The sequence below is a fragment of the Sinocyclocheilus rhinocerous genome, unplaced genomic scaffold, assembly GCF_001515625.1.
Source record: "Sinocyclocheilus rhinocerous isolate Xijiao unplaced genomic scaffold, SAMN03320098_v1.1 scaffold1463, whole genome shotgun sequence".
Classification (NCBI taxonomy): Eukaryota; Metazoa; Chordata; class Actinopteri; order Cypriniformes; family Cyprinidae; genus Sinocyclocheilus; species Sinocyclocheilus rhinocerous.
In genome coordinates, this window is record NW_015642517.1 from 20,801 (window position 1) to 31,039 (window position 10,239).

A 10,239-nucleotide genomic window follows, 5' to 3' on the forward strand; every position below is an offset into this window, starting at 1 on the left:
ATGGAGGGGGAAGGGTTGTTTGGGGGGACATGGGGTTTCCCCCTCGGTACAAATTGTGTTCCGTAGGCACCTCGGACCAAAAAGGCACTTTAGTTTTGGCGATTAAAGGGCCAGGGGCTCGAGCTCCAGTTTTATATCTGTCTCGTGGATTCTGTGAATAACGTGCCATGCCACTTATTGTTAACACAGCCTCTTGATATGAGGGTAAAGTGTTATTGTCTTAAATTTGCTTCACATGACATAGTCCAGCAAAATCACGTAAGCAAGAGTGCTGATTTTCCCAATTATCAGCACGGTTGCAATTTGAGGATTGGATTTTGATTTCATACAGTTCAGTAAACTAGAATCTAATATTGCTAATTACATTTTAAACACAATTTTTGATACGCTTCTCATAGCATTATTTATGCACCTGCAGTTGCCAGTTTATGTGTAATAACTAATGTTATTATGCAAATACCTCTTTATTATTCAGTCCCGTAGGAACATAAAAAAATAAATTTAAAAGGTTTTGTTTTATTTAGCATCCAATAAAACGTAACATACTTGTATTTATGCATTAAAACAGCTTATTTTACCAGCTTATACATAGCTGCTTTACAAAACAAAAAACTTGAAATGAAACCATCACGCTTGCTTCCCAGAATAGGAACAAGACGCTGCGTCGCTGACGTTATGTAACAGCTGTCTGAAACCCTTAAACCATCCCTTATACTAATTCATTGGCTAGTGGCGCTTTAGACCATCTTAAGAGCGTGCTCGCGCCATCTCAGCTCAGATCTTTTCATTAAGGAAGCACTTCGCAAAGCAGGAGAATGGCCGGCAACGCAGCGTCTCGTTCCCTATTCAGGGAACCGAAGTTACATACATAACAGAGACATTCCCTTTAATAGGTTCACTCCACGCTACATCGCTGACACTATAAGAAGAGTATAGCATAAAGCCTTCGACTACATTTGCGGGTTTATCTGGAAGACCAAGGACAGTGTCCAGTTCAAGACATCCAGACATCCAGACATCCAGACATCCCCACATCCAGACCATAACACCCGATAAGTGTGCAGAGAGGACTATCCTGCTGCAACACAAATATCCACCAAAGGAAGAACCCTTAAACAGAGCCTGGAAAGAAGCCATTCCTCCATCTTGCAGAATGAGTATGAACACCAGCAAAGCCAAGCAACGTGCCTCATGGGCCGCAGAGATAGCAACAGTCACCCAATGAGACACCCTCTGCTCGGTGACAGCCATTTGACCATCAGAATTATGCTCAGATAGATGGTCCATCAAACCTTCTAGAGCAGGGGTTTTAAAGGGGGCCAGATTCGATGTTGTGGACACACCGGGGGGGGGGCGGATGCTCCTTCTATTATATGAATTTTGATAAATGAATAATGAATAACTGTAATATCATATCTATCTATGTGTCTTAATCTATCATATCTATCTATTATATAATATCTAGAATGGCTTAATGGTATTTAGTATATAAACACATTTATTTAATATAAAAAGAAATGCACAAAACTGCTTATAACAAAATGTCTGTATAATTTGGCCTATATTTCATTACTCCCTTAATACATTCAATTGGCCTACATTGATAATATAATAAAATCTGATATGAATATCCTACATTTCTGCCACAATACCACAGTTAGTGTTACTACAGTAAATCCATTGTAAATGTTGGAGATTTGTGGATTGAAAAGTAGGCTATTCTAATTGGATTTTTGTTGCTATGTTTCTCCTGTTTTCCGCGTCAGCGTTGTTGAGAGTGTTATGCTGTTTCATCTGGCTTTAAACTTGTTTAAATCACCTGTGGTTTATATCGGAGACCTCTGCTCCAAACACAAATGTTTCTCACTGGATCTCACAGTGCTGTTTAGTGGTCGCGAGATCGAGACCAGTCATTGAGTTAATGCATTTGTTCTGAGCTTGTGATGCGCTGTCTTTAGGCAGAGCTAATAATGGTCCGTGCGGTGCGGTTCACACAAGTACCGCTTCTGTTCTGTTCTGCTTTTGGGGCGTTATTTAGGAATTCTTGTGCGCTAAAGAAATGGTAACACTCATGTGTTACTGCGACATCTGGCCTAAAATATAATGCTGTCACCTTGTGTTGACACTGTGAAGCTGCTTCATTTGTAAATTATGCTTGGCGGGCCACATATATTTTAATAGACAAGCTGTGAGCTGTTTGAAATTCATCCACAGGCCGGACTTTGGACACCCCTGTTCTACAGCAACTGATAACTCCCATGAAGGAATTCACACAGGGCAGAAAGGTCTAAGCCGTCACGCTCCTTGTAGAAAACAGGAAACCAGAGAGTGTCGCCCAATGGAGACACCTCCTATCAGCACATGATTTAGCAGCAATCACTGCTGCATAAAATCAAGACCGGCTGGGGCCACCACTGCTGAAAACTGACTTAATAGGAACTCCAGCACTAAAGCTGTAGGGCAGTGGACTGGATCCAAGTTGCATTGCCCACACCACATAAGGAAACAAAGAGTTTCCACTCAAGAGCATACAGCTGTCTCGTCTGTGTATTTCTCCCATCGACCTGGAGGGAGAGCACGACGCTATAAAGCCATATCTAGTCCGGATTAAAATGAACGTGTTAAAACCAACGCTCTTCTTTCCGCAAAAAGAAAGAGAGCCTAAAGCAGACAGGCTGATAAGCGCCAAACAACATAGCACATACTTGTCATGTTTAGCCTCCTGCGATGAATCTGTCGCACAGATCCACATATTATGGAAAACTCATTGTGTCTGCCTGAGAGGAGTGGTAAACTGCTCTAAAACAGTAAGCAAAGAACACGACATTCGCTTTTCCGATTTCGCAACAGACAAACCTCTTCCTCAAAGAAATCTGAGTTGAGATGGCGCGAGCATGCTCTTAAGGCATACGTGAAGTATTTCTTGTGTGAGTGCCCAATGAATTGGTGGGAAGGTATAAGGGTTTCAGACAACCATCACACTGGGGCTGTTCCCATAGCATCAGCGACACAGCGTGGAGTGAACCTATGAAAGGGAAGCAATGCTACAGCCTCTAAAACACTGGGCCTGGCGATGTGCACTTTTTACCGCAATGATGTTATTTTTGCATGCAAACAAGTGAACTTGTGGATGCAGCGAGTATAAACCAAGTCTCAGAAAGGTTCAGATTCTTTGAAGACCGACATGCTAACATCACTGCTGAAGAACTGTGCTACACTGCTACCTTCAGTAAATTGGTTTCTTTGGTTTACTTATTTTATGTATTAGAGAAATCAAATACAATGACAAAACACTCAATGACTGCTCAGTCAAATACAGGAAATTCTAACGGTGTAGACCCGCTTCTACACGGGGATCATTTCAATATCATAGAAAATGCCAGAATCGTTTAATTTTTATGTAAATACCCCTAAATCCTCAACACATTTGTATGATATATAGCAGATGTCACTTTCACATTATCCACTCACCTTATACTATCATCATAAACATAGAAAAATTACATCAAAACTTTGTAAGGAATATAATAAAGATTAAAACAGCATATTCAATTATATGACAGGACACTTTAAATTTTTATTTTAATTTTATTCATACTGCCATAGGCAGTAAAGCAAAATGGAAGAGAATGTTTATTCATCTTACCGCAGTGTTTCCAGTTTACAGTGAGGATCCTTCAGTCCATCAGAGAGCAGATTCAGTCCTGAGTCTCCTAGTTTATTCAGTGACAGATCCAGTTCTCTTAGGTGTGAGGGGTCTGATCTCAGAGCTGAAGCCAGAGCAGCACAACCTTCATCTGTGACACCACACTTACCCAACCTGTGGAGAACAATGACACTCTTCTGGGTTTGCATTCTCAGTCGGGCCCAAAAAAGAACACTCCGTCCCCCTTTTCTCCCCAGTTGCAACACCCCTGATTGGCAGAGTCAGTGCCAGAGCCCTCAATTAAAATCGTGGTCTGGTGATGGGAGTAGATTTATGATTGAAAAACTGATGTTTTGTATTGACTATCTCTGAATTGACTGATTATGTAATTGCATGATACATGTTTACCTTACTAATAATAAACGGTTACATTTGATTTTATTCAGAATTCTGAAATTACTGGCTCTAGTAGAGAATATTAAATCCACGCTACTATAAATCTATGTCCTGGGTTAAGTATATGCTTGAATTTGGGGTAGATGGAGCATGTTTAGTGTATTTTATTTTTCTTATATAGCACATTTCTACTGCCACAAGAGCAGAGTAATCTAGAAAACCATACAGAAACAATAACAAAACAGAGCATCATAAAAAAAAAAGATATTTAGGTCTCTCCTAAATCAGACTGAAAAGCCAAGATATAAAAGTGCTTCTTCAAAGCCATTTTAAAAGCGATCAGTGATGGGGCAGAGCGGATGTCTAGCGGTAAGTTATTCCATAACCGAGTTCTGGCTATCGAAAAGGCTGATCACCTTTTCGCTTGAGTCGGGACCGTGGTACCTGGAGCAATAGTTTATCAGCAGAATTCTTTACTGGCTTATGTAGAGTAACACTATCTAATAATAATATGTTTAATTTATATAGCGCCTTTCCCAGGCTCAAGGATGCTTTACAAGGTACACCAATAGAACAAAAACCCATTACAAAATAACAATTAAGTGGACATTGGACATTTGCCCAATCCAGTCACAAATAATGCAGTTGCATATAACACAAATTAAATAATAAAGACATAGAAAAGAATACATATGGGACAAATACAAGATCTGACAAATACAAGGACGTAAGATCATTTAAAATTCAAAAAATTATTAATAGGATCTTGAAATTGATCCAATATCTAACCAGTAACCATTGCAGGGATGTTAAAATCAGAGTGAATCTGTCCCTCTTTCTCATACCGGTCAATAGTCTAGCAGCAGCATTTGGAGCAAGCTGCAACCGATTTACCAATGACTGAGAAATTTCTAAATACACATCCCATTTAGATTATATAAAAGCATGGATGATCGTCTCCAAATCACTACACTCTTAAAAATAAAAGTGCTTAAAAGGTTCTTCACAGCGATGCCATATAAGAACCATTTTTGTTTCCACAAAGAAACATTCAGTCAAAGGTTCTTTAAAGAACCATCTCTTTTTTTACCTTTTTATAATCTGAAGAACCTTCAGATGTTAAAGGTTCTTTATGGAACCATTTAGACAAAAAAGGTTCTTCTATGGCATCGAGAAGCACTTTTATTTTTAAGAGTGTAGGTGAGAGCATTGGTTTTATCTTATCAACCTTAAGTAGTAGGTCAATGAGCTATTCATGATAGTCAGAACAGATCACACCTAACACCTCTCTAAAGAGACGTGTTGGCATAATATCCGCTGGTGAAGTAGTCAGTTTCAGTTTTAAAATTAACTATCAATTTATTTGGGGTGAAAATTGGTTAGCCTGGCATTGTCAGCTACAGGATTGGAAAAATTAGAGGGACAATGGGTCAATGGGTAATTGCGTAGATTATTCGTATTTATACGCACATTCAAACTCTTCAAGAAAACTTTCCGCCTAATTCATAATACGTGTGCCTTTTATAACGCCTTTTATACAGACCCATTTTACAGAGCTCTGATTAGCCGGCTGTACATGCGCTGTTATTCAGAGAAACCTCGCAGCTCGAGCTATAGTCAATAACAAAAGGTTTTCTTACTCTTTTCTTTTAGATGAAATATTATAACTATTATCCTAAGATGAAACATACATTTGGTCTTAACTAGCCTATATATAGCCAGTATATGCATAGATTATATAGACCATTAAAATTAGCCAGAGTGTGATTTCTGCATACGTGTACTTATAGCTGTTCCTATATTTTTTTTTAATCTCAGAAAACATTTTATTACGAAAGTTTTAGTGAATCATGATTTGTTCACAAAAACGTTCATACGCAGGTTTCACATACAAATGTCTGCGTATGCATGCTTAGTGAATGAGACCCAATAAGTGCTAGGAATACATGCATATAAAACCTTAAACTTACTCCTAAAAAAAACTAAAAACTTTATACGTAACTCAGGGTTAGCATCAGGAAATGAAGATATCTTGGGATTAACTACTGTATCAAAGGTATTACACAACACTTTTTGATTATGTGAATTTTTATATATTAAATCTGAGAAATTTTCAATTTTAGCTGCTTTAATGGTACACTGATAGGCAGACAGGCAGTTCTTAAAAATCCCCAAAGAGGCATGTAACCTATCTGTTTTTCATTTACGTTCTGCTTTACGGCACTCCTGCCTGAGAGCATGGATAATGATTGAACCATAGTCATGAGCTCAGTTTAGAAACCTTTGACTTTAGTGGCACAAGTAAGTCTAGGATATTTGTACATGTCTCATTAAACAACAGTAAGTTCCTCAGTATTGTGGCTATCTGATGGGACTTCAAAAACAGTTCTTGCTAAGGACTCTGTATAGGCCTTAGAGAATTCATTTAGAGTTGAGGGGGTTAACTCACGAGGGTAATACACATCCTTCTGCTTGCTTAGAGGCAAATATGGAAGTAATACGTTAAACATGACAGACATATGATCAGACAAACAGCGTTCCTTAATACTGATGTTACATACTGGAAGGCCAGAAGATAGAACAAGATCAATAGTATGTCCATGTGCATGTGCAGGACCATTAATATGTTGGACAAGGTCAAATGAGTCAATAGGTTCTTTATGGAACCATTTAGACAAAAAAGGTTCTTCTATGGCATCGAGAAGCACTTTTATTTTTAAGAGTGTAGGTGAGAGCATTGGTTTTATCTTATCAACCTTAAGTAGTATAAACTAGTTTTCACCACAGTATTCACTTGTTTTGCAAAATTCAGCTCTGAATCAATTATACATTCAGATTTTTTTGCGTATGGATGAACATTTCTAGAGAGGGGCCCCAAATAGCTAGAAATAAGGGGCAAAGAGCAAAGAGGGCCAAAAACCACAACATCCGTTTTGCTCTCATTTAAGGAGAGAAAATTCTTAGCCATCCAGGATTTTGCATCCTCAAGACATAGTAGTGGTATGCAATCTCATATTTCCTAAAATTAGACTCCAAAGCTTACATATAGAAAAAACAAAATTGGACTTAATATGGACCCTGGCGAAAGCCCGCATGATAGAGGAACTGAAGGAGATGAATGATTACCAATTGTAACTGATACAGACCTATTGGACAGATAAGAAGAAAACCAATGCAAAACAATGCCACTAAGCCCAACCTCCTGCTGTAGGCGATCTAAAAGAACGCTACAGTGGATTGTATCGAAGGCAACAGTTAAATCGAGCACAATTAGATTAGCAGAGTTACCCGAATCCAAAGTGAGCAAGATGTCATTTGTCACTTTAATGAAGGCAGTTTCGGTGCTATGACAAGCCCTAAACCCTTATTGAAATTTGACATGGATATTGTGGTCAGTTAAGAATGTAGACAGTTGGAGAAAGTCAATCTTCTCCAGCACTTTCGACAAAAAAGGCATTGAGGAAATACGGTGAAAATTACTAAAATCAGACGGATCGAGATTTGGCTTCTTCAGAAACGGCCGAATCACTATGTGCTTAAAACAGGATGTGCATGTGCAGGACCATTAATATGTTGGACAAGGTCAAATGAGTCAATAAGATGTACAAACCCCTTCGCCAAGTAATGGGAAGGGCAATAGATATGAATATTAAAGTCACCCAAGATTAGTAATTTATCCACAGTATAGGGACTATATTAGACAAAAAAGTCTCAAACTCATCAATAAAGTCCTTATTATATTTTGGTTGTCTATAAATAAGGGCACAAGCCACAGGACTGGATAGTTGAATTCTCAATAATTGCAACTCAAATATATAATATTGATGAGTGAAAGGTATAAGCCTATAATTTTTTTTTTAACTGTGGCTAAGCCTCCGCCTCTGCCCACTAATCTCAGAGAATTAAAATAATCACAATCCTCTTGTGTCAAGTCTGCTAATGAATCCAATGAATCCAACTCACCATCGTTGAGCCAGGTTTCTGTCAAAAATAAGAAGTCCAAGTCTTGTTGATGTTAAAAAAAAAAAAATTTAAATAAATGATTTGTTAATTGGGTTTATTACTGAATGTGCTCCTCTCATGTTAATTAGGTTAATTATTTGAACGTGCTCCTCCTGAACTTTAATAAAATATAATTTATGCAGTTACATATGTTAGCAGGCTCTCGATCTCAGATGCCTGTCAGTGTGACGTCACACAGACCAAGGCTGCTCCCACGATAGTTTGATTGACAGTAGCGTTTCAGCACAGACTGGACTGGTGTTTTACCTTAGACCCGCCCTGAGTGAGCTGTCATCAGTCCACCATTGTTTCACTGCTGGAGCAGATGTAGACAAGAATGTCTCCTAAGCGATTGAGGTGTTTTGTTGTTGGATGTAATAATGAACATAGCAGTCGTCATTTACTCCCGACATCTGAGCCGTTGAAGACGCAGTGGATTACTTTTGTTTTTGAAGGGAATGCGCCCCCGATCTACCTAAATGCGTTTCAGTTCTTGCGAATCATTCGTGATCCAGCTTCACCTACAGAAGAAGTGAGTATAATGTTTTTATAATGAATCTTTGCTAATAATGTGCTAATTAGCAAGTTTCACGATGAATGCGGCTAAAGTAAACAGTCTCTCTGAGAGCGGCTCGGAAGAGAGGGGCGGGGTCAGCAGAGCTCATTTGCATTTAAAGCGACATGCAATAGAACGGCTTGCTGTATACAGAGCTGTTTTTCACAGGGTAAAAAGGGTGTTGTTTTACACTACCATTGAGAAATGTTAACCAAACCATGTTACAGACATTTCATTAAGACCCTAAAGAATCATATCAACTTGTGGAAAATGGGCATCCGATGACCCCTTTAAATTAATGCAAGCATTGGTGGCCTCAGGGGACGAAGACCGCACCGATGCAGTCTGTCACGTTTTTTCTTGAAGACCATGAAAAGAACTAAAAATACTCTGTTATTTTTGATCGTACAGATAAGAATAAGGCATCGTTTGAAACTGCAAAGGGTCTACTTTCATTTATGTATAGTCATAATAACAACAAAACAATGTGCTTTTGTAAAATAAAGAAAACAACAGGTTGCACTCTCTGCTATCTTGGTCTCTGTCAACTGTCTTCACAGACACGTAAATAAAACAACCTGAATCTCAGCGAATACTTGCCTCACAGACATAATAAATATACAGGTATGTCTACTTTTAAATGAAGTCAGTCATGTCGAAAACAAATATTCTCTGATAAAGTAATCCGTATGAAACCAACGAGAGGTCCAGTCTTTCCTGTCTGCGCTCATTATCTGTAATGTGATCACGCCCACAAGCTGAGCGCTCTTTCCAAATAATAATCATTCACGTAAGACGCGCAAACATGTAAACGCCCACATCACCTTCATAAACAAAGCTTGACGATTCATCAAGTTCATCTCGGATACTTTTCGTTTCTGGAAGAAGATGCGCTGAGAGGAATAAGACAGAATTTACCTCAGAAGAAAAACGCGATGCAACACGCGGCTTGAGCCAGCGAAGGAGATCATTTCTGATGAGTGTCTGTTGTTTATTACTTCCATTAGTTGCTATTGTGTTATTTTGACATAACTTGTACATATTTTACTAGTTAGACTTTTCCCAAACTATAATTCCTGACTACATGTATGAAATCAAGTGAAACATTTTGAAATATGTGTCATTTCATTGCATCCAAATGTCTCACGATGCCAGGATGTTTTTTAATGTTCTATAAAATATAAAACCACACGATATAAAAGTAGTATGAGTTTTTACACTGTAACACTATGAACATTAGAGTTTAAGAATGTTTCGCACAAAGGTGTGTTACTGTTTAAGTCTCAGTGTTTAGATCAGTATGTTCAAAAATGTGTCTTTGACCTTCACTGTGTATATTTAGAATATACTATGTTGTAAATAAAATACAAATAATCAAAACCCCCATTATTATTTTAATCTCCTCACATTCTTTCTTACCTGCCTCACCGTAACACTGTGGCCACTCTCATGGCTCATTAGGGGAGGCCCTTTGTCTCTCAGGTGTGAATCACTAAATATTCATGGCCATTGTCACTCCCTCGCATACGGCTTTTCTAACGAAAAACATGTCTTAAAAAAGTTAAATCAATATATTGTTTTGTGTGAATGAGTGAGCAGGATGATTTTCACATAATTTTGTAGCAAAAACTAGCAAAAA

General features: G+C 38.3%; 1 pseudogene; it reads right to left on the minus strand.

Moving 5' to 3' along the window:
• LOC107755937 (uncharacterized) overlaps nt 1–10,239 on the minus strand; it is a 49,279-nt pseudogene that overhangs the window by 13,756 nt on the left and 25,284 nt on the right.